At 40.3% G+C, this 25,305-nt stretch overlaps 1 long non-coding RNA gene across 1 annotated transcript in view; it reads left to right on the top strand.

Annotated features, from left to right (window-relative positions):
• The window catches only part of LOC141990006 (uncharacterized), a 403,850-nt gene extending 378,848 nt beyond the window's left edge, over positions 1 to 25,002 (top strand). Inside the window, exons 4-5 of the long non-coding RNA XR_012640041.1 lie at positions 23,122 to 23,203; positions 24,884 to 25,002. This is a non-coding gene — a long non-coding RNA (uncharacterized LOC141990006). The remainder of the gene's footprint in view (positions 1 to 23,121; positions 23,204 to 24,883) is intronic.
• The last annotated feature ends 303 nt before the right edge of the window (positions 25,003 to 25,305 follow it).

Here is a 25,305-nt window from a genome sequence, read left to right as displayed (position 1 = left end):
TCATGAAAGTGGTTCATTTCAACTCATAATATATAATCAAATGTAATAATAATAGTTTGCACTTATATAGCAGCTTAAATTTTCAAATATAAACTAATTATTGCTTACAATAGCCCTTTATAGTGGATAACATATGACACTGTTTTACTTTTAAAGTAATCAAGGCACAGAGAGGCTTAAATGAGTTCAGACTGAGTCTAACATTGCACCCATGGATACAATTTTCAAAAGCACCTAAGTGACTGAGGCGCTTAGGCTTCCGAGTTCCTAAGACTCAATGAAAGTCAGTGGGATTTAAGAGTGAGATTTCATATATGTTTTCAAGAAGTTTCATTTTGTGTTTCTCACAACACTATTGTGGCTAGGTTTTTGACACCCCAGGGGAACGTTTGCAAAAAATGAAAGGAAATAACAAATAAGCAATAGAAGATGTTCATTGAATTGTTTTTTTTAAGTGAGGCAAACATTTCTATTCATATTCTCTTTTGGAGAAGAAAAATCCTCTACTGTTCAATAGTTTGTTTTAAACAAAATCTAAATTGTGTCAAAATTCTTGATGGTGTCCTTTTAACTACACACATGGACTCTTTTATGAAACCTGTACATAATGTACAGGAACAGAAAAAAAAAAAGGTTTTAGTATGAATATGCGGCCTGTATGTGAGTCTTTTAATATATAAATTTTTAATGCTGTAACAAAGCACCATATGGTCCCATAACCAGGATGGAGGGCAGAAAACTTGGAGTTTCTGCTTATTGTTTTCTTAACTTCTGTGCTTTTTAGTACAAATAAACTATTTTAATTTTAAAAAAATGGTTAATAAGGAACAGAAGTATGAACTTGCAAACACACAATAGCACAGAGTACCTAATATAAGCCACATCTCTATTGCTCCGGGCTTTATTTGCAGCTGTAATTGGCTTTCAATATCCTGGTCTATCCATTCAGTGCCTTTAGCACCAATGATCCTTCTAAGCCAGAAGTGTCATGGGTGGGGCTTAAGCTGTCTCAGAATCCTTGTTGATTGTTTCACAGCAACCGTGAATGTAGGAAGTGAGCAAACCTTCACGGTAGTGCCTAAGCTATCTGGTATGGGGTGCAACCTTCTCTCCTGAGGTTGTATGTGTTTGCTTTTGTTTTTATTGATTAGAGCATGACATCAGCTTCTGTCAGTGCAAGGATGTCAAGACACTGTATAGAGCTGGCCAACTCCCCCCCCCATTTTACTGAAATTTTAAAATTATTTTCAAAATTATTTTCAAACTCATTTTATGTTTTTAGAAATTTCTGATTTTTTTTCAAAAATTGTATTGAAAATCTTCTCATAAGCATTATGGAAATGGATATCCAACATCATAGACTTACCAAAAACCATGTTTTTTCAGGAAACAAAAAACCTTTAACAACTTTGATAATATTTTGAGAATTGCATTCTGTCTACAGAAAGCTGTTGCTCAGCACAACTGGGGCAGCAACTTCCATTATATTTTAATATCATAGAATCATAGAATATCAGAGTTGGAAGGGACCTCAGGAGGTCATCTAGTCCCACCCCCTGCTCAAAGCAGGACCGATCCCCAATTAAATCATCCCAGCCAGGGCTTTGTCAAGCCTGACCTTAAAAACCTCTAAGGAAGGAGATTCCACCACCTTCCTAGGTAACGCATTCCAGTGTTTCACCACCCTTCTAGTGAAAAAGTTTTTCCTAATATCCAAGCTAAACCTCCCCCACTGCAACTTGAGACCATTACTCCTTGTTCTGTCATCAGCTACCACTGAGAATAGTCTAGAGCCATCCTCTTTGGAACCCCCTTTCAGGTAGTTGAAAGCAGCTATCAAATCCCCCCTCATTCGTCTCTTCCGCAGACTAAACATCCCCAGTTCCCTCAGCCTCTCCTCATAACTCATGTGTTCCAGTCCCCTAAACATTTTTGTTGCCCTCCGCTGGACTCTTTCCAATTTTTCCACATCCTTCCTGTAGTGTGGGGCCCAAAACTGGACACAGTACTCCAGATGAGGCCTCACCAGTGTCAATCCCTTTTATATTTTTATCAGATTGCTCATTAAAGTTTGTTAGCTATTTGGAAGCTGCTTTTTGTATCTGTCTCCACCTGCATTCACTGTACTAAAAGGCAAAGCAGGTGTTTTGGGTAATTATTGTTCTGTGCTCTAAAGAGAGAGAAGTAGGCAAGATAATGCAACATTCATTCTTTTTTTCCCCTTCCTCTACCTATACTGCCCTCTCTCTCATGAAGAATTTCCTAGTTCTCTAAGTTACTATACATAATCTGTATATACCCATCCCCTTTTGGGGCATTATTTATTGTAAGATCCCTTTTGTCACATTTGTTATAGCAAAATAAAACATGAATACCATAACCTGCTTACATACTCGACATTCTAAAGTCTATATCAGCAAATATATAATTTAAAAACTTCTTTTTTTTAATAATTCTTAACTTGCTTCACAATTAAGTTATTTTCCTCTGGGTTTGGGAGGGTTTTTCTTTCATGCTTTCCCGATCATGGAATGCTTGACTTTGTACCATAAATGTTCTTTTAACTTAGGCTTTTTGTTTTTTGTTTAATGTAATATGCAGGAAGACTGTGCTGGAACAGGCTTGTTCTGTAGATAGCCACTGCATTGTTAATACTTCAATGCTGGTTAATTTAGGCCTTCAGTAAGACAGACTCAGATGAAGGCTAAGCAACCTCGGAATCCACAATACAAGCTGATCATCACTGTGGTCAGTAAATTCCCTTCATGTGCTGTACTGTAAATAATATGCCTCTGTAATGTATTTAGGTAGCTACAAAATACTATACCCTGAGGCAATTTACTGGCTGCTTGTATTTTTGTTTTACTGATGTATTTGATTATATTGCAGTTTGGCACAAAGGCAAGATAAAGGGCCTAATACTTATACAAGCTGAGGGATACCTAATTCCTTTAGCTCAAGTGGTAGAAAGTTTTCTTATTTTGAAGCTTCTAGTTTTGGCTCTGGATGTATGTAAGATATACCTAGTACTGTTGGGTGTAGCACATCAGTTTGTTACATTAGGGTGCTGGTGTGCTGAGGAACCCAGCGAATGACTATTTTATGTATTGAAACATTAGGATCACTTACACTCACTAGGCCAAAACGTTAAGGGGTATTTGCCGATGCTATTTTTATCAATAGGTGTCTAATCTTTTAAAATCTTACTAAATTCCTTGTATCAATTACATCTTGTATACGGTACATCTGAAGTCCACCTCATGCACAACTTTCAGCCTTATTGTGTGTAATTTACAATTGAACAACACTTTCTCTCCATTACACCCAGAAATAGAGTTTTCTCTGTGTACAGAAGGATACATGGTTGAGGGAACACAACACAAAGGCTAGAACTAACACAACAAGCAACAAATTGTAATTTATTTATAAAAAGCACCAGGGGCACCAGTTAAGCTAGTTCCTTTATGCTTTAAAAATCATAATCCCAGTAGAACCTTTCATTTGCCGCGTTTCAGGGGCCAAGGTCACATTTTCATTAGGATGAAGTGTTCTTCAGTAATTTCTCAAATAGGTTACAGGTTTCAGAGTGGTAGCCGTATTAGTCTGTATCAGCAAAAAGAACGAGGGGCACTTGTGGCACCTTAGAGGCTAACAAATTTATTTGAGCACAAGCTTTCGTGGGCTAAAACCCAGAAGTGGGTTTTAGCCCACGAAAGCTTGTGCTCAAATAAATTTGTTAGCCTCTAAGGTGCCACAAGTGCGTCTTGTTCAAATAGGTTAGACACTAATTGGATTGCTTTCACATCAAGCCTAACCAGTGTCTTTTTTCCCCTCCATTGTATTATGTAAAGCTGTTTATGATAAATTATAGGAAATTCTTCTTTCCTGCTTGTTTAAATTCTCAATTTTGTTTCTTTTGGCAGGACACTGATAAAGTATTGGCAATTGTTCTAAATTACATGGGTTTTTGGAGATTGTCCTTTTGCAGCATCAGCCCCATAGAAATGTAGCTACTTTCTACACCTTTACTTCTTAGTTTTACAGAAAGGGATGGTTTTCCTCATCTTTGGAAACAATCCCTAGCATCCTTTTTCTCCATAGCTCAAGAATATGCAGCTGTAGAGGATGTGAAGGCAGAAGTAGTGCCAAGAAGCATCAGTCTATTTTTAGGTAGCTCTTACAGCAAAAAATGAAATGCCTGATCTTCAGTTAATACAGGCCGATACACAGCTTTGTTAATGAAAGGGCTGTTAGGTGTGCAGTTACATTAGAAGATTGGAAAAGGCGATTTTCTTTGGCCATTTTTGAATCCACTCAAGCCTAAATCAGCCAGCTACTATTAGGCAGTGTAGAAGATTTTACTCTCTCACTGATACTAGTAAATAGACTCACAGTATGAAATATTGATAAATAGGACCCCCCAGGTCTGTTAGAAACAAACAACAAAAATACATTGCTGAATTCTCTTAATTGGAGAGCAGAGAGATCTTTGCAGGCCTCACAGAGAGATCTTTGCAGGCCTCACATGTCCTGTGTATGCCATGAGTTTGAGAAGCAATGCTGAATTGGTTTTAATCATAGCACATGCGCTTTCAGTGTATTGAAAACAAATTATGTCCTTTTGTAATGTTTTAGAAGTGTTGCAAAATATTATACCATCTCTACAAATAAGGAAAAGGCATAACTGAGTGACTGAAACATGCCATTAGGGCTGTTTCCTTTTTTAACCAATATCTCTTGACATTAATAATTGCAGTCATAAAAGCAGTTTTAGCTTATCTTTTGCTTCCACTTCCATCTGCTAGTACCCTGCTGTTAAGTTTCATGTGGAAAAGCAATTTATACTCACAGCACATCTATTGCTTCATCATTAAGAGTACACATTAAAGACTAGACTCCTCTCAGAGTTTAGACAATTATACCTGGTGGTGCAAATAGTACAATAAAATTGATTCATAGCCTACCTGGGCTTTCTTCATTTTGGCCTCAAGACACTAACGATGAAATCCTTCTATGAGACACTTGTGAAATGGAAGAGAACTGTGATTAATGATTGGAATGACCCTAAAACAAAATGTATGAGAGGAAAACATATTCCCATTATGTTTTAAATGCTCCATCTCTTCACTAAGTTAATTGAAGCATTTTCACAGCTACTGCTAGTTGGAATGTGATCTCACACATCACAAAGGAACAAAATGAACAACAGGGCTGGGAGCAAGTTACCTGGCAGACAGGACCATTGATGTTTGGGAGTATTAGTTCAATTTAATCCATGATGGCAATATCACTTTATCCCAGAATAACACTGAAATACATCCCCCCTATATACTGTACATTGGAAAAATCTATCTACTATTAAACTTGCATCAGTATTTCACTGTTGAGGATTAGTTTTCACTACATGAGATATATTTATGGAGCTATTTCATAAATATCGCTGGCTACATATTTATCAGCATGTGGGCCAGAGCTACAGTAGAAACTATTGATATTGTGGTAACTCAGGTATGCTAGGGTTGAGAACAAATTTAATTATACATTACATTAAGAAATTAAGCTTGCAAAGTCAGGCCCTCAAAAGATAGGGCATGCCAGAATTAAAGGAGGATGTGCAATCCTAATTCAGCCCCCTTGCATGTATGCATTTTGACGCAGTCTGTAATTACATGATTGCATACTATTTTTTTCCACAAGACCCTGGCTCATTAGCGTGCAGGATGGACCTGCTCTGAGGATGAATCAGAGTTGTGTTGCGAATGAGGCTTGCAGGACTGTGGATTTTCTTCACAGACTGAACAGTGTTCGCAAGCCAAGAAAAAGAACTTGTAAGGTTATGTGCGGTGCTGTGCAAATAGCTGTTGTGTTTTTTTTGTTTGTTTGGTGGCCAAACTTAAAAAATTTGGGTGGGGGAAGTTCAGGACCCAAAATATATATTATTTTTTTTAAATTTCTCAACTAAAGGAAAAATTGTTTCAAGTTGAATAAAACTTTTCATTTGAGCCAAAACAAAACATCATCTTTAAGTTTTGTGTGTTTTACCTTCTTAAAAAATAAAAGTGAAGCAAAATTTCAAATGAAAAGTCATTTTGAATTGAAAAATCTAAATGTTTCCTTTTGAAAATGTTGAAACAAAACATTTCAGCTTTTCAGAATATTTTTCTTCTTTCTTTGCAAATTCACGCAATGTTTTGGTGGACCAGAACATTGTATTTTTCATCAAAACAAAGTCTTTAAAATTTCACTCATTTCACAATGTGTGGAAGTGCCATGTGGTGACTCCAGACATAGCAGTATCTGCACAAATCCTCAGCTGATTTAATGGGCATAGCACTATTGATTTAAATACAGCTCTGCCCATTATGCCGGCCCTCTCCATGGATCACCACCTTGTAGTGGTGAAGAGGCTTGCATGTCTCAATGACCCCAAGAGCGATGCTGCCTGGAGTCATGTACTCCCTTAGGGCTACCCATGGCAGAACTGTCAAGGGCGAGGTGCCAGACAAAGTGTGATCCAAGAAGTCCCTAACAGCAGAACAGATGGAGGATAACTGCACAGTTGAGGTGAAACTGTTGTGTAATGTTACAACGACTGTGAAGGTGGATGAAGGCTGCAGCAAATAGAGGATCTTCAATCATCATGGTACCCATGCCATTGGTTTCAAGTTCTCGATCTGTCAAGGATTAGTGTGGTGACTGTTGTGCATCAGTCTCCCCACTTTAAAATAAGTCCCACACAGGCACCTTCTAGTTTTTTGGGAAAAATAATTTTGCACAAGTCAAAAGTCCAGTGGTGATCAGCGAGTGGCGATGGGAACAGGACAGTGAAATCTGGAAGTTCCTAGTTACAGACCGACACACAGGTGGTGGGTGTGCGATTCAGTCGTCTTGCTTGAGTATTGAGGCGGATTGAGCGTCTCGGCCGCTGCACGCATGACTGAGCTGTCCGTTTTAGGATCCACTCTGCTCACCTCACAGGGGGAGGGGGTTAGAAAAGGTACCCTAAAAATAGTGTTCCCTCTGTTTTTCCTGGCTGGATAGCCGCATCCAGCAGGATCACCACCTCAGTGGTCGAAAATGTAAGAAACTCTTCAACTTTGGAACCTGGAACGTACGTACCCTGATGGACAACTCATACAGCGACTGCCCAGAGTGACGTACAGCCATTATTGGTCATGAATTGAGTCGGTTTAACATCAATATTGCTGCTTTGTCCGAAACTGGAAGAGCTGATGAAGGACAGCTGAGGGAGGAGAAAGGAGGATACACCTATTTCTGTAAGGGAAAATCTATAGATGAACCCCAATTGCATGGAGTGGGCTTTGCTATAAAGAAGAAGCTTATAAGGTGCCTCTCTGAGGTACCAGCTGGCATCAATGAGCGGTTTATGACATTCCAATTGAGGCTCACCAAAAATCAACAGGCAACTATTGTGAGCACCTATGCACCAACACTGGATGCCAATGAGAACGTAAAGCAAGATTTTTATTCTCAGTTGGAAACCATTTTATTGGAGACCCCTACAGAAGACAAGATCATCCTTCTGGGGGATTTCAGTGCATGCGTGGAGGAGACGCAGACCTGTGGAAGGGAACAATTGGGAAAGGAGTTGGCAAAAGCAATCCAAATGGAATTCTGCTCCTGACCAAGTGTGCTGAACATGAACTTATTATTATGAACACTCTTTTCCGACAAAAGGAAAAGTTCAAAACATCTTGGAGACATCCACAGTCAAAGCACTGGCATCTCCTTGACTACATTATGTTCATGCCCGAGATCGTAGTGACTTATTTCTCACAAGAGCAATGACAAGTGCTGATGACTGTTGGACTGATCATCTCCTTATTTGATCCACAATGAAAATTAAAATCGCTCCCAAATGGAGACTGCAAAAGAAGCAGGTCAGGTGCAAGTTGAAGATTCAAGATTTGAAGGACCCTATTATGTGTGACCACTTCCAAGCAGTCTTAGAAGAAAACTACCCATCAGAGTTTCCGGAAGAAATTGAGGAACACTGGAGCCAGTTGAAAGCAGTAATCATCAGTGCCTGTGAGGAAACCTTAGACTACCAAACCAGAAAACATCAGGACTGGTTTGATAAGAATGATGCTGAAATTGAGCAACTCATTAATGAGAAGAGAATGGCATTTTGTGCTTGGCAGAATGACATAAATTGTAATATAAAGAGAGGAGCCCATGCCAAGGTGAGGGCATAAGTCCAACGTAAACCAGAGAACTCAAGAACAAATGGTGGACTGAGAAAGCACAAGAACTCCAACATCTCGTGGACATCCACAATACATGTGGTTTCTTTAGGGCCACCAATGCTGTTTATGGGCCAATTTGCCATGGTATGAATCCTCTTCTCTCTGAGGATGGAACCACACTTCTGAAGGACAACGAAGCCATCAATTCTCACAGGAAAGAACATTTTGAAGATTTCCTTAACCATAATTCTGTGGTTGCAGATGAAGTCCTGAAGCAAATCCCTCAATGACCATTTAGGGATGAGCTCTGAGACCCTCCTAATTTGTATGAGGTACACAATGCCACCAAGGAGATGCAGAACAACAAGGCAGCAGGTCTAGATGGGATCCCCGCTGAAATCTTTAAAGATGGTGGACCAGAGCTAATTCAGTAGCTTTACCTGCTTATCCTTAAAATCTGGTTAAAGGAGGAGATACCCAGTGAAATGAGGGATGCCCTGATTGTCACCCTCTTCAAGAAAGGGGATAAAGCAGATTGTGGAAATTATTGCGGTGTCTCCCTCCTAACCATTGCAGGCAAAGTTCTAGCACAGATCCTTGCAACTCGCCTTCTGCCCTGGTCAGAAGAAACTTTACTGGAGTAACAGAGTCATTTCTGACCATGTCGTGGAACTATGGATATGATCTTCACAGCACAGCAGCTGCAAGAAAAGTGTCTGGAGCAAAACCAACCACTGTACATGGCTTTTATGGATTTAACTAAAGCCTTTGATTCAGTGCATCGCCATGCCCTCTGGACTGTACTCTCTAAGATTGGATGTCCTGAAATTGCTTTGTGATAACATGAAAGCAACTGTACTGAGCACTGGCTCCCAGAGCGAACCTTTCAAAGTACAAAAGGAGTAAAACAAGGATGTATCATCGCTCCAACCACGTTTGCGGTTTTTATCACCATCATTCTTTACCTAGTTGCTGGGAAGCTTACAGCTGATGTTGAAATCACTTACAGAATGGATGGAAAGCTGTTCAGGCTAAGCAGGCTGAAAGCCAAGAGTAAGATCTTCACAGCATCTATTGTGGAACTTCAGTATGCTGATGACAATGCAATCTCTGAGAGAGATCTTCAAACTATCTTGAATGTGATTGCCGATGCTTACGCATGTCTTGGCCTCACTCTTAATATCAAGAAGACTAAAGTGCTCTATCAGCCCTCTCCAAATGAGGTATTACATGCCCCATCTATCAAAATCAATAAAAAAGGAGTACTAGTGGCACCTTAGAGACATGCTCAAATAAATTGGTTAAAGTTTTCGTGAGCTACAGCTCACTTCATCGGATGCATTCAGTGGAAAATACAGTGAGGAGATTTATATACACACAACATGAAAAAATGGGTGTTATCATACACACTGTAAGGAGAGTGATCACTTAAGATGAGCTATTACCAGCAGGAGAGCGGGGGGGGGGGAGAAAACCTTTTGTAGTGATAATCAAGGTGGGCCATTTCCAGCAGTTAACAGGAACATCCGAGGAGCAGTCGGGGGTGGGGAAGGGAAATAAACATGGGGAAATAGTTTTACTTTGTGTAATGACCCATCCACTCCCAGTCTCTATTCAAGCCTAAGTTAATTGTATCCCGTTTGCAAATTAATTCCAATTCAGCAGTGTCTCGTTGGAGTCTGTTTTTGAAGTCTTTTTGTTTTAATATTGCGACCTTTAGGTCTGAGATCGAGTGACCAGAGAGATTGAAGTGTTCTCCAACTGGTTTATGAATGTTACAATTCTTGATGTCTGATTTGTGTCCATTTATTCTTTTACGTAGAGACTGTCCAGTTTGGCCAATGTACATGGCAGAGGGGCATTGCTGGCACATGATGGCATATATCACATTGGTAGATGTGCAGGTGAACGAGCCTCTGATAGTGTGGCTGATGTGATTAGGCCCTATGATGGTGTCCCCTGAATAGATATGTGGACACAGTTGGCAACGGGCTTTGTTGCAAGGATAGGTTCCTGGGTTAGTGGTTCTGTTGTGTGGTGTGTGGTTGCTGGTGAGTATTTGCTTCAGGTTGGGGGGCTGTCTGTAGGATTGGCCTGTCTCCCAAGATTTGTGAGTGTGATGGGTCGTCCTTCAGGATAGGTTGTAGATCCTTGATGATGCTTTAGAGAGGTTTTAGTTGGGGGCTGAAGGTGACGGCTAGTGGCGTTCTGTTTGTTGGGCCTGTCCTGTAGTAGGTGACTTCTGGGTACTCTTCTGGCTCTGTCAATTTGTTTCTTCACTTCAGCAGGTGGGTATTGTAGTTGTAAGAATGCTTGATAGAGATCTTGTAGGTGTTTGTCTCTGTCTGAGGGGTTGGAGCAAATGCGGTTGTATCGTAGAGCTTGGCTGTAGACGATGGATCGTGTGGTGTGGTCTGGATCAATGGAGTGGCACTGGAGAATGTCAATCATTTCCTCTACCTTGGAAGTCATCTTTCATCCAAGGCAGATATTGATGCAGAAATTCAACATCGCCTGAGCTGTGCCAATGTAGCTTTTTCTCATTTATGGCACGGGTTTTTGAAGATCACGACATTCGAACAGACACCAAGCTTCTTGTTTATCAAGCCGTTATTCTCCCAACAGTATTGTATGGGTCTGAAACTTGGACAACCTATAGATACCACTTGAAATCCTTGAGAGGCACCATCAACGCTGCCTTCGTAAGATTCTGAAGATCAAATGGGAAGACACGTGCACCATTATTAGTGTCCTGGAAGAGGCAAAGACCACCCTGTAGCGAGGTGGTGTGGTGCCCCACCACCCCGCTGAAGGAAGAACCTCCCCGGACACCAAAGTGGGCGGAGCCAGTGGATCCTGCGTCCACCCCTCAGAGGTCAAGGCGCAGGACAGGAAGTAGAAAAGCCCAACCCCGGAACTCAGTTAGGCAACAGCAGCCAGAGAGGCCAGACTCCCGTGGCCTGGCTCCGGCTTGGGAGACCCCAGCAAGCTGCGGCTGACCCGAGCACTGGACGGACCGGCCAATGCCTGACCAACGCCCAGAGGAGCGGCCGAGCCTACCCCTTGCCAGCTACTCAGAGGAGCGGCCAAGCCTACCCCTCGCTGGTGACCCAGAGGAGCCCATGGTGCTGGAACCCTCCAAGGACACCACCCTGACCCAGTACCCTACGAGGGAGAGTCCAGAAGTAGCCGGGGGCAGCTGACCCCAGTCTGGCGGCAGCACTGCCGGAGCCAATGTCAGTGTGTTGCGGCCAGGATCCCCACTGACACAGCAGTGGGTCTTTGACCACTGCTAGGCCCTGGGCTGGGACACAGTGGAGTGGGTGGGCCTGCGCCCCCCTGCCACCCACCTTGTGGGTGGCAGTCTCCCCCTCCCTCCTGTTTATAAAGCTAGGAGCCTGGGCTTATATTGACTGTTTGCTCAGGCCCTGCCTGAGGGCCTGAGCCCCTGCCTGTTTGTTTGTTTGCCCCGCCCTGACTCAGGGCCTGGGCTTATATTGAACTGCTTATGGGACCCAGCCTGAAGGTCTGGGCCATAGACTGGATATTCCCCAACCCAGCAGAGAGTGCAGTGAGGCGGTATGGTGGCCCCGCCACCCCACTGAGGGACGAGCCCCAGCTGAGTTCCCTTATGCACCCGTATCGAGGCAATGATAGTCTGTCAGCAATTCCGCTGGACTGGTCACATTGTCCGGATGCCAGACTATTGCCTCCCAAAACAGGTCCTGTTCTCTCAGCTGAAAGAAGGGTACCGTAACGTGGGTGGACAATGGAAGCGATATAAGGACTTACTGAAGGACAATCTAAAAAAGTGTAATATTGACATTGACAGTTGGGAGACACTTGCCCACTATCGCTTAAAATGGAGTGAAGTCATACATGATGCATTTTGAACTTGTTCGCCAACAAGCTGAAGAGGACAAGATGCGCAGAAGGAAGGAGAGACTGACTTCCAGTCATGGTCAACAGCTTCCTGCTGAGCCTGAAAACATTTGCCCTCATTGCAATAGAAGTTGTGGTTCAAGGATTGGCCTTATTAGCCACCTGAGGATCCATAACTTCCATTGAAGATGATCATACTCAGTAACGAGTGATCGCCCGTCATCATAGTCCTCATCATCACTGGCTGAGGATATATGGCCTTTGTAACTTTCTTTAATAAAATAAAATAAGTTGGCTTGTAGGTGATATAAAGAAGTCTGCTTTGTTGAATGTTCTAGAAAATGCATAACATTTGTCCATTCCTTCAAGTGATCACTGCTATTTCTCCTTTCACATCCTTTCCTGCTGCATACAGTGGGCCCTTTGAAAAATATCAGTTGTATTGTAGAATATGAACCTGATTCTTTGCTCACTTATGTCAGTATAAATCAGGAGTAACTCAGATGAAGGCAGCAGAGTTTGAGCAGTGTGTAAAATGGGTGTAAATTAGAGGAGAATGCCCTTAGCACTATATTTTTTAAACTCCGAAAAGGAAATACAGTAACAACAGAACTTGCAGTGTGAAGTAAATGTTAATTTACTTGTTTTTAGTGATAGCCATTATACTTTGCCTTACAAGTTCATATGGGGTCAAATCCAGAGGTCCTCATTCAATTTTACTTTAGCCAATTCCTGTTGCAATCAGCTGGATGGCAGTATTTGGCCCATAGCTAGGTTCCTTCAAGGTATAACTGTTTCCCTCAGATATATTGCATAATTATTTTGAGACTGTAAATAAAGGCCAATGTTCATGTATTCGGCGGTGCCTACAAATATTGCCCCCCTCTATTTTCAAAAAATGTAAATGGTTTTTCAGCCAAAAGTTTACAACTACTAATCTTTGAATGTTTGGTATAATATTTAGCTGTAATTTCATTGTTACAATATCCTTGCATTTCTCTAAAGTAATCATGAAGTATAAACACTCTGCTTTAGGTACCTGAATATATAGCTGTCTGCCATCTTCAGAATTTGTCTGTAGGCTTTGACAATGTTCAGCAGAGTCTTTCTCATATTGGTTAATACCTAACTGGTCCATTGCCACTGTCTGCCTCCCCCTTTTCTGCACCCACACCCCCTAGTGTTCTTTGACATCTGTGGTGATGAAAATTACCTTGGCAGTCAGCTAGATGGTGAACTGAGTTCAGCATCATCTATGTAAGTAAATACTTCATGTACTTATAGTGACTTGCTGCAGGCTTCCCAAATTACTTAAATGATCTTAGCCTAAACAGGCGGTTTTCAACCTGTGGTCCACAGGCCCCCAGGGGTGTGCAGAGTGTGTCTAAGATTTCCAAAGCAGTCCGCACCTCCATTTGAAAAAAGGTGGAAAACCACTGGCCTAAACATTCACTCATTTCAAAAGCCCTGATTCAAAGACCCAAATAAATATTTCTGTTTGCATGCTTTGTGGATTGTTTATAAGCTCATGTTTTTTGTGGTGCCAAGTACAGTATTGCTTTGTTTGGTTTTTTTAACTTTCTGGGCCAGATTCTCACAGAGGCTATAAATTAGTCATTTTGCTCTAGTTGAGAGTTTTTGGCAATGTATGTTTTGAAAAAAGAACAACAGTAAGGGTAGAAGTGAGTCTGTAGATGTTTGGTACAGATCATTATATATATTATTAAACAGGTATAATTTTGCATATTGGTAAGTGCAATAGTTGATACTCTACTGAACAGGGCAGTCTTACACATGGTTAAATGACTAGTGTTGTAATGATCAATGAATGCAATGTTCATTACTTGTGGATAGGTCAATTATTTCTTCATTGCATTGCTAAATTCATGGACAGCTTGGCATTTCTTTTCTGGCTCCAGGAGCATCTTGAAAGTAATAGTGGGAGCAGATACAGGCTCTCAAGAACTTTTAACCATTTTGCAAATTCTCTGAAGGATGAATAAAACTTATTGAAATTAGATGAACCCCTTATATACTGGGGACCTGATTCTCCACAGCCTTTCACTTTGTGTAGTTATTTATTCCTCTGCAAAGTGAGTATAAAATACTGTACTACCATATAGCACAGACGTAAATGACTACACAGGTGCAAAGCCGTGGAGAATTAAGACCTATGGACCAGTGTCACGGTGCGGTGACTCACCCCTGCGGCGCCTCCTGCTGGTCATCTAGGGAATTAGCAATCCCCTTTTACCCAGGGTGCTGCCCCCTGGCAGCACCCCCACAGTCTCTGGGTCTCCCCTCCCTGGGGAACCCGCACCCACTATCCCCACCTCGCCTCAGTCTTTGGCTACTGCTAGTCACCACTGAGCCCCCGCACACTAGGCTGGACTGCAGTGTATAAGCCAATCATCACAGGCAAGGGGGGGGTTGGACATGCTGCCTCTGCCGATCTTTGGGCTGGCCCCTGCAACCCCAGTACCTATTTGGCCTTACTCTAGGCCTGCAGCCTGGGGGGTTTCCAGGCCAGAGCTCCCCAGCTCCTCTGGCCTTCCCCCAGCCCTGCTCCACCTCAGGTGCTCCACTCAGCTTCCCAGCAGCCAGGCCCCTCTCCTCAGCAAGCATGAGGGAGAAGCCTTTCACCTCCTGGCTTCCCTGGCCTTTATAGGGCCAGCTGGGTCTGTCTAGGGCGTGGCCCCAGCTGTGGCTGCTCTGCCAATCAGCCCAGCTTTTCCCCTGCCCCAACCCTCTCCCAAGGCTGTTTTAAGCCCTTGAGGGCAGGAGTGGGTGACCACCCCACTACAGCCAGATTTTTAAATGTATTTGTGTACCAAAAGAGGCAGATAAGAATCTACAGGGATTTACAAAAGGTGCCTTACTCCCATTTAGGTGCCTTACTCCCATGGGAGATCCCACTAGGTGGATGACCGCACCTTTAACAATCTGGCCCTACATGCCTAGCATAATCCTGCTGTCCAGGATAATTTGCATCCCTTTGGCTTCCTTGGCTTATCCTTCTTACTCAGTAACATTTGTGGTAAATTTTGAATGGGTTTAACCTTTTCAAATGGGAATTTCTAACACATTTTTCTCATTCTAATTCCCTAAGGGTTATGAACCTAGGGTACATAGATATTAGCAGTTGACACATTTTTGATCAGTTATTCCTCTAGAAACTTCTGAGCTAATTTCTGATTCTTGTGTTGGAAAAGTCTTATTTGTTTTTCTGCTTTCCTCAGCATATTTGAGTAATTCTTATTCAGTGGCCTATTTTCTAATGGTTTCCTATGGACACTGATACCTTGCATAAAAATGTGTTAAATTGCAAGGAGAGACTATGTAGGATCATAAATTCTTGCAGACATTTCAGCAAAAGAATATGTTAAGAAGTTTGCACTCTAGGCTGCAATTTCAAGACTAATTTTTGTACAGAGCAGTGTACACTAAATGACCGCTTCTGTGTACCCTGTGATGCAAGATATATATCTTTGCAAAGTGCCTCGTGTCATATATTTGCAAGAAGATTTTTAAATAATTCACAATCACTATCCAAAAGCTTTTGTGGCATTCCATATTCTGCAACCTGATGCAGCACACAGCAGATTTCCGTGTTTTAATAAGGATTTTTTTTTTAGAGTCTTGGTTCTATCTATCTTCCCAAAATGTACAACATTCGTCTGCTCCTCAAAGGAAGCAAGAGTGTCATTACCTTGTCAATAGGGGGAAATAGAACCATACACATGTGACTTGCAATAGGGTTGCAGGTAGAGATGTGAGAATATCTGATTTCTTCGTTTGCTCGCTGTACTAAAAAATTGAAAATGTGCTACAGTAAACCCCCTATTTAATTAAGTAACTGGGGACTGAGGAGTTTCTAAAATGACAGGTTCATAAAACTGAACATCTCAAAATTACAGGAGATAGGGTGAATATGTTGCAATATGGTGCACTGCATCGCTTTCTTCTTGTCATGCAGATTAGTGCAAAGCGATTTCAAATGCACTGAAGGCATAAAATCCTGAAAGGATGTTGACTTGTTCTTCATCAAATCAGTTTTATTATGTATTTTTGTTCTGATGGGAAGAATGATTCATATAACTGTCCGTTTGTCAGACTGGTGTTCATACAATCACTGTATTGCTGTAACTGGGGGGTTTAAAAAGCACTTGATGCTATTACCCACACGTAGTAAGAAGAAAATCCAATCCTGGGTGTGTTTTTTTTGTTTTTGTTCCCTTTAAGTTTCAAATTGTTATCTGTAGTCAAACTGAAAAAGGTTCTTTTAAAATATTGAATGTGGTTTTCAAAACCCCTCCTCTGGCTGGAACATGCATTGTGAAATCTGACTGAAGATATTTTCCCTTTATAAAGTAGCAGAAAATAATAAAATAGCATTGAGATGACCCAAATTCACCAGTACAGAGTTAGCTGCAAACCATTAGACATAATTCTGTATATTCCATCATGTAGAGTAAGATTAAAGCTCCGGGACCTATATATGCACTCTTTGTTACAGAGTTTTATAAGATTGTTCCAGTGATTCAATAGATATAAAGAAGGACAAGTTTTTATGACACTTATCTCATAAATGGGATCTTAAATGGAATTAAGGGAGTAGTAATATGGTGAATTTGAATAAACCTAAGAATGTAAAAAATTCCTTGTTGCAAAATAATACAACTTTCAGTGTTCAGCTTGTAGATTAAAGTCTCTTGTTGTTAACAGCGAAAGTAAGAAGTAGATAACAAGGATTTTCTATGCCAGATTGAACAAATTTCAGTGGAAATGGAAATATGAACCGAAATGTATTTAAATTCTTACTGAAAGGTATAGAAACAAGCACTCTCTCCAGGACAGTGTGAAAAACAGATTATCCCCCACCCCCAATCCACATTCAGTGGTGTTTTACTAATACAGTTGTTTGTCCATATATGACCATGCTCTCTTTCAGTTAAAGTGCAAGGAAAAATTGGCCCAAGTTATAAAAGTCTGATCAGGATTTCAAGCCATACTCTTGTGTAATTTGGCAAAAAGTCTAGTTTAGGACAGAGACTTGACTTGTGAAGTTCAGATCCAGACAACTCTGGAGTTTTATCAGAAGTTCAGCTTGCATGAACCATTTCAGGCCCATATCCATTAAGTCTGACTGCACCACACCTTATGGGGCATTGTCTGGCTTGCCGGGGTGGGAGAGGGGTATTTTGCTTGCGGGTCGGGGGGGAGGCACAGAAGCTACTGTAAATGCAGATTGGGTCAGTATGGTAATGCTGACTCACCCCCTAGAGACTGGAAGGGCAGAGACTTGATAAAGGGTAAGCCCGGTGGGAGAAGGTCCTTTTTCCCCAGACTAGGCAGAGCACACAAACCCTCCCATGCTTTGGAAGTGCCAAAATACCAGATTTGGTCAGGACCCGTTGTGGGCATCATGCTAGCTGCTCCTATCTGGGGCTGGGAAGGAATTTTTCCCTCATCACCAGATTAAAGGGATGGAGAGGGTATTTTTTGCCTTCCCCAAAGTGGGTTCAGGAAGGGCTTTGTTATGGTGAGTAGGGAAGGGTGTTAGGCTATGATGTCACATCTCATGTAAGTATGGGGCAGATGCCCAGGGCAGGTACTCCATAGGGAAGGGATACAGTGACTGGAAAATGGCTTGGAAAAGGACTTAAAAAGAAGGTGTTGGTTAAAGGAGTGGAATGGTGGCAGAGGGAGGAGGGGTTCAGGGCAGGGAGCCAACCCCCCTTCTTTTTTAACCCCCCTCTTAACGCTCATTTGAGGGGAGGGGGATGGTAAGGTCCCAGCAATGGGTTGGGTGGGGGACCAGGATGGAAAAAGGTAGGTCTGGCAGAGGCCCCCAGGTTAGGGTGACCAGATGTCCCCATTTTATAGGGACAGTCCTGATAATAGAGCTTTGTCTTATATGGGCACCTATTACCCTCCCCCCCCAACCCCCGTCCTGTCCTGATTTTTCACTATCTGGTCACCCTACCCCAGGTAGACATTGAAATGATCATGGAGTTACCTACACTGTCGACTTTTTATCTGCCAGGTAGTCCCAGACATCTAATAATAAAGTTACAGCCTGATTAAACCATATCCAGTGTCTCCTGTCTTCCTTCCAGTATAGACAGATAATGAATTCTGAACAGAATCAAAAAATGATATTATAGGCTAAAATTTCTACCAGAAGTGCAGTTATGTTGAAGACAAATGGAGCTATGCTGATGTACACCAGCTGAAGATTATATTTTAAAAGCATTACTATGCCCTATAATGAAATGTTTTCTCTTTGGAATGAGAATATTACAATAATTTCATGTCATTTTTGTTGAAGTAAGAGTTTACAGATATGTAAATTACTATTAATATCTAAATTATAGAATTAATAAACTGTAAACTCTGACAGAGATAGTAAACATTCTTCTGTGAACACATTATTCAGTGAATTGTGCCACTATTTGTCAACCAAATTCATAAAGAATAATTTTGTGACATCTTTGACTAGCTCTCTTCAAAGAATAATTTATTCAATGAATAATTTCCTCCAGTATTCAAACTGATGTACTTGCTGTCTTGAGGAAAGTAAAGGTGTTAACGCTGAATGAAAGAGAAATGGAAAATAAGGTTCTGAAAAGACTAATGAAGGAAATATTTTTTGAGACTCGCATGTATGTACTCACTATATTTTCAAGACTAGTTTGCAGGAACAATATATGCATAAGAGAATTAGATAAATGATATATACATGTATACTCTGCTACCTTGTATTGTAACAATGAGAGCTGAGCCACTATTTTGCACCAACATTTTTAACAGAAAACACTGTTTCCACAAAATTGACATTTTCCATGGAGAAATTTAGATTTTTGCCAGAAAAAAATTCAATATTTCATTTGGAGGGGAAAAAAAAGAAATATTTAATTTTGGATCAGGTGAACCAGAATCAAAACATTTCAGTTTAATTGAATTGAAAAGTTTTGTTTCTGGTCAGCTCACTGCCATCCCACCTCATGGGAGTTGGGGACATGAGGCACTCAAACTATATCTTCTTCTATGAGATGTGCTCTTTGGCTTGACTACATCTCTTATGCTGCTCTGTGGTGATGCTCTATTTTAAACTACCGTGGGGCATCATGGCCACAATGTATCATAGGTGTGTAGTCCAGCCAGAGAGCCTGGCCCATAGAGGAGAATAGGGGTATGAAACACCCAAACTACAACTCCGATGAGACACCATGGCAATTTGAGGGGTGGTGTAATGAATTAATGTTGAACCAAAAATTATGATTCCGTTCAATAATCCAAAATTAAATATTTTGACATTTCTGAATAGAAAATGTTCTGAACTTTACATTTCATGAAAAGTTCTGATATTTCAAGTTTTTGTCCCAATTTGGGACTAAAACATATTTCAAATTATTAGAATTTCCTACCAGATGGAAATTCCAATTTTCAACCAGTTCCTGTAAGAATGGTCCCTAAAGGCCTGTGCCCTGTGCCTGTTTCAGAGAAAGGTGAACAGAAAGTCCCATGATCCACACATAACTGAGAAATGCCATATGTTTTTGATAGTAAAATCCCCTTGCCGCTGCAGAGATTAGCTGATTTCCTGATGCATTAGTCTTGATTACCTCATCTTAATGTGTACAACAGCAAATGTTTATTGGTCATAAAATTATCCATCTTTTAAAAAAGTCTAGCCATAGTATAAACATGTTGTGAATATGCCTGTATACTGTGTGTGTTGTGATTACAAGGAAATTACAGGCTTTTTGTATTCAAGCAGGTGTTTGATAGTCAAACAAAAATAATACATTAAGAAAGTAGAGAGCAGAATCAGCTATTTATTTTAATTTGTAGAGCATCACCATAATATTTATATAATCAGTAACCCAAGGATTTACATAGGGTTGAACTGGATGGAAATAACCAGAAGGGCATGACAGATATTTTTTAAGGTTTTTTTGATTCACTGACACTGCCCATATTCTAAAATGTGTCTACCACAAATTACTCATTACATGGCTATCGGCAATGCAAGTTAATTGATCAGTATCAATTGCTAAGGTAAAGCATGCACTTCTAACAAGACATACTATACAAGCAATTCCATTTGTATTTCCATTACTTCAGCTTCTTAAGAAAAAGGTATCACTAACCCCTGGGTGACAGCAGTGAATTTGTATGACAAGTACAGGAGAGAATTATAAATATATGTATAAAATGAGTGCATGCTATTCTCCTGGACTGAAACAAGTATTTCCATAGACATGAATAGGAGTGCTACATGAGATTAAGGGGCAGAATTGGGCCTAAAAATTATGGAATTACAGGCAATATATTTTTGGGAAATTACTGTATCTTTCTGGTGTCATGAAAGGTGCCAAGCCAAAGGTTGAGTGTCAGCAGTTCCCAAAAAATTCAACAATGCCATATTTACACTTTTTTGTTGTCACTGAAATGACCTCACTGGGCAGTTTTTCAGAAAATTTCATTTTATGTTCAGGGTTCTAGCCTTTTGAGAAGGAAGATGACTCTATAGACCATCCTAATACCTACAGTGATCTAAACATGGCATTAACTTTATGATTTGCATTTGTTCTTTTCCTGTGTGCTACTGGTGGAGCATGGAAGACTTTCTCATCGCATTTAATATCAGGAAACATGGTCGACTGTGGTTGTTTCAAGAGCTTTAATCAAATACATATTTTCCTATATAGCTATTGATACAAATATTCAAATTTAAATGTACTTTTGTAGTCTATTAAACTAGGGAATATTGATTAATCTCATGTAATAATGATTTTGTGTTGATTCCCCATAATGAGTTTCTCAGGTTTTTTTTTTTTTAATGAATCTATATTATATTAGCAGTCAGGTCATTTTTACTACTAATTTCAAGTTTGAAATTAAAAACTATTAATTTTGCAATGACTGCTGTATACTTTTTACTCCCATATTAGCAAATGTAATGACTGAAACGGAAAAGCAAAGGAACTGATTACATTGATGTGTTTGGGTCAGTAATAGTTAACAAATAAAAAAAAAATCAATGCAATTAATTGCTTTAGACAATTGCTCAGTTTTATACAGCAATGTTTTAAATGGATGTCTGTCTATATATAAAGTACTAATTGGGAAAAAATCAAACTGTACAGAGCATTTGAGAGAAAGGTAAAACTAAAGTAAATGGTACTAAAATATTGTAGTGGTGTTGGAAGCATAGCTAAACATTCTTATTTTTAGTTATTAAAAACTCTGAGCTAGAATGCGACTGATGTAAATCAGCATAGCTCCATTGACTTCGGTGCCACTATGTCAATTTACACAAGTTGTGAATCTGTCCTCATTATTTTCAAAGTGAACAAAAACGTGATTTAAAGTGGCATGTAACTCCCTTGTTTTCTGTGAATGAAAAGGATGCCCAGCATTGTGTAATATGTGCCATTTTCCTACTTAGTGGTTATGTGGCTGCATAGGTACGCTTAACATGGGGTTGATGGAACTCATTAGACTACAAGAAACTCCCTTGTGCTGCCTACAAGTCAGTTAAGACTTGAGTGCAAATTACCTCAGGTGTGGTTAGCTGAGTCTTTTTCTCAGGTTACAGCAGAATGTTCTCAGGATATTTTGGGGATGGGGGAGAGCATTTTTGTCACAAAAGCTAAACCTCATGATGATTTCTCTAGGTCCCGGGCCAAAAGGAGCAAGAAAAGCCTTGGCTCAAAATAATTGCTTCAGCTTCTGCTTCTTCTGCTGAATTTAGCGTATATTAACAAATATTATCCACTAGCTCTTGCTAATGATCAGGACCATGCAGCCTAGACCACTAAATTGAACCTTACTCTGTATTTAATATCTTTGACAGCAATATAATGTGGGCTCAGTTAAAATGTTCATTCTAGCAATATTCACTATGTATATAATGGGGGATACCACTGGAACCAGTAATACCTCTAGAACCAGAATAACATTTGTTGTGTGTGCTTCCTGTACCAACATAATCAACGTCAGGTCATGCCTTTAAGGAAAATCCCATTATATTGATTTTTTTTTTCAGTAAGAGACTTACAAAGAGCCATACAAATGCTGCTTCATTGTGTATACTTCACAGAATACTGTATATGATCAAAATTTTCTGCCATAAGTGCCCAAATTTAGGCACTTAATTTTCAACTATACTTATACCGAGCACCTCAGTATTGTGTACATTAGCAGAATATACCCAGATGTGGTTATTTCTAGTATATACTACAGTAAAATGGCTTCCTAACCACTACAGCGTGCACCATTGCTGAATCTGCATGATATTAAGTGATTTAATGACTCCATAAAATGGTCATGATTCTGATCTCATGTATGCTAGTGAAGACAGTGGAGTGTGAAACCAGCATGATATCAGAATCAGGCCCAGCATGTTTATTGATCACAGCACAATAGTACAAAAAGATCAGGTGTTTTTTCATTATTTTGGACAGTGTTTTTGCAAAAGGTCACATAAGCCTTGCAGTTCTGATATCAGGTTGCTCTTTTGCTGGACACTTTGTTCTTGTTACTTCATTCACAGTCATGATTCTTGGTAACAAATGGTTATATTCTATCTATAGCTATAGCAGTGTTTGTGTTATGCATGTCTTTGAAGTAAAAGTATGCCACATGCCTGCTTTTCATATTTTGGACATTACCAGGCTGGGCCATGCTCCTGCCACCTGATGACAGCCAAAGCTTGAAAGTGGGTATGCAACCTGTTTCAGTGTTGTACATGCCACATTTTTCAACATACTGCAAAATGCCTCTCACATTTTGCATTAGCAGTTTGTTTTTGTTCTTCCACAGGAGACGAGTCTTAAACTGAATGAAAAAAACTACACCTATTTTTGGTCATCTCTTAAAAAAAAATTATAGCAAACCATTTTTCACATATTGGATCTTATTCATGCTGAGTGGTGTTGCTTATCTTTTGAGATTTTATAGTGATCATATGTTCTTATAAGTTCTAAACTGGACATGGTTTTGTATTTGGTCTTTTCCTCAGGAATATGTGAAATGAAATCCTTCTCGCTTAACTTGCTTATGGGAATTTCTGAACTGTCTACCTCCTGGACAAGCAGAAACAGGTAACTAAGAGCAGAACAGGATTGATGGATGGAAGGAGGGGAGAGTGGGAAGCAAACAGACACATTTTCAGTGGTAAATGTAAACTCTTGTTGTGCCCTGCAAGGCTGCAGTTTTGCCCTTATGTGCAAATGGCAAATACAATGAGAACAGATTTGCATAGAATATGTGCTACAGGGGTTTTGGAGAGCTTTCAGTGTAACGACAAGTATTCTGGTCCATTCTAGACCATTCACTCTATCTGCTCAGCTCTAACTATGAACTGAATTACCCTTTGGAATATTTTGGCCACATGTATCTTCTGGCATCTCCTGCATGTGTTTACCACTTCATATACAATAGTTTAGCTTACCTTCTGAATCACAGAGACACAAACCTCCCATTGATATGAGAGAGGAATAGACCTGTAAATCTCTGAAGGACTTCTAAACCATCAATATTGCCTGTCACCTTTACAGAGTACTTTTGACTTTTACTTATTCCACCTCAGAGATCTTTGAAAACTTGAACCAGAAGTGTGCTGAGTTCTAGGAAGAATATGCTTTGGAGAAGTGCTGCTCCATCTCCTGGCCAAAACAAGCATCATCTCCAACTGCACAACCCCCCAAAGTAGTTGCTACAGAGGGATTTTTGTAGGCAGTCTCTGCCACTTTTCTTCCCACCTTTCCAGTGTCCTAGCTCCATGGCCTATATGCACATCTACAGTAGAACCTCAGAGTTACAAATACCTTGGGACTGGAGGTTGTAAACTCTGAAATGTTCGTAACTCTGAACAAAATGCTATGGTGGTTCTTTCAAAAGTTCACAACTAAACATTGACTTAGTACAACTTTGAAACTTTACTATGCAGAAGAAAAATGCTGCTTTTTAACCATCTTAATTTAAATGAAATAAGCACAGAAAAAGTTTCCTTAGCTTGTCACATCTTTTTTAACTTTCCCTTTGGTTTTTTTTAGTAGTTTGCATTTAACACTGTACAATATATGCTGCTGCTGCTGCTGCTGCTTCTTTTTTTGTCTCTGCTGTCTGTGTACTCTCAGTTTGATTGACTGTCAGTACGTAACTCTGGTGTTCATAACTTTGAGGTTCTATTGTAACATCATTTGGAATGAATGTGAGTTGCACATGCACATGGAAAAAAATACTTTCATATTTTGTTAGTGACCCCCCCCAAAAAAAGCCTTTGAAACCATTTTCCAGTGCTTTAATATTAATTAATAAATAATATCTAGCTCTTAAATAGAGCTTTTCATCAGTAGATCTCAAATCACTTTACAAAGGTGTAAAGTATCATTATCCCAATTTTACTCATGGGGAGACTGAGGTTCAGGGAGGTGACATGACTTGCCTAAGGTCACCCAGCAGGCCACTGGCAGCACCAGGAATTGAACCCATTTCTTCCAGTGCAGGGCACTATCCACTAGGCTACACTCCTGCCTCTGCTATATTGTGTCATGTCATGTGAACAACAAAACACAAATATCCTACTTCACAGTGTGTATGCCCAGTTTCAGCTCAATGTAAATTAAAATGGCTGACTTTTATAAACCCTTGAAAAATGGAGTTTATATTGGAAACGCCGGTGGTCGCTAAACTATAGGAGTGCTGTTATAATGTATCCCTGGCAGTCTGAGGCTCAAAGAACCGTTCGTCTAATGATATGTGAAATTCACTCCCACAAGGTACCGTAAGCAGGGGCCCATTCCACGAAGCAAAAAGTGCACTTTTCTTTAAAAGGAGAAGAAAAAGCTGCTGAATATCGCTATATAATGTATAAAAACTTCTGAATAAACTATTGAGGTAAGTTAGGAGCTTGTTATAAAAAGGTTGGTTCAGGGGACATTTCTGGTATGCAGATGTATCAATAAGTCTGCCAGTGGTATCATTTTATTTTTCTGTTTTATTTCATTAGTCTCTTCTTTCCCTGAATATCCTTTCCCTCTTCCCTCTCCCTTCTCATTTTTGTCTATTTAATATGTGGTGTTATTTGGATGAGGTTACAGAGCCACCAAATTTAAGGCCAGAAGGGACCGCTAGATCATCTAGTCTGACCTTCTGAATAGCAAGAGGCATAATTGTTCTCGGCATTTGTAGGGGTTTTGAT

This window comes from Natator depressus, chromosome 6 (genome assembly GCF_965152275.1).
Source record: "Natator depressus isolate rNatDep1 chromosome 6, rNatDep2.hap1, whole genome shotgun sequence".
Lineage (NCBI taxonomy): Eukaryota > Metazoa > Chordata > Testudines > Cheloniidae > Natator > Natator depressus.
Note: the sequence above shows the minus strand (reverse complement) of the source record. Positions and strands in the feature narration are given on the sequence as shown.